This window comes from Ciona intestinalis, chromosome 10 (assembly GCF_000224145.3).
Source record: "Ciona intestinalis chromosome 10, KH, whole genome shotgun sequence".
Lineage (NCBI taxonomy): Eukaryota > Metazoa > Chordata > Ascidiacea > Phlebobranchia > Cionidae > Ciona > Ciona intestinalis.
This window is the reverse complement of record NC_020175.2, coordinates 571,627-572,271: the sequence shown is the minus strand read 5'-3', so window position 1 is coordinate 572,271 and position 645 is coordinate 571,627.

The window sequence follows — 645 nt, the reverse complement described above, 5'->3', positions numbered from 1 at the left end:
AGCATATAACTCTCAAAGTTACGTACGTGGTAACTCCTAACTCGTGTCGTAAGCGCGCACGGGTTGCATAAAACAAATTATAAACCACATTCATTTATTTAGGCCTACTCGTTCTAATTTATAAACATATATATAAATCAGCTATTTTTAAACGACATTCGTATGTCTCTTTAACTGTATTAAAAAGTAAAGGTATTATACGTGTCGTTTCAATATTCTAATCCCATATCCACATTCAGATTGCAGGTGGTGCAGTTCTTGGCATTGGTATTTACTTGTTAGTAGCAAACAATGTTCAAGCTGTTGTACAAGTCGCTGGTATCCAGTTTTACTACGCAGGTAAGCGTCTATAAAATATACAAGTTTTTACGAGACTATATAAAACTTCCTTTCAGACTTAACCACTTAAACGTGGTAACATGCACAGTACTGTAGAGTGACATGAATATCGTTGGCTGTGTTAGCAAATAAAATCCTAAAATCCTTATCGTATTTTTAATACCATATTGAAATAAAAAATAATCCACATTTTTATCAGTTTAAACACTTTGGCACGGCGTATGACCTGGTATATAATTCATAACCAATTAACCCTAATAGTACGAACGTTTAAAAAACATGGCACAGCAAATCACTACATCTACA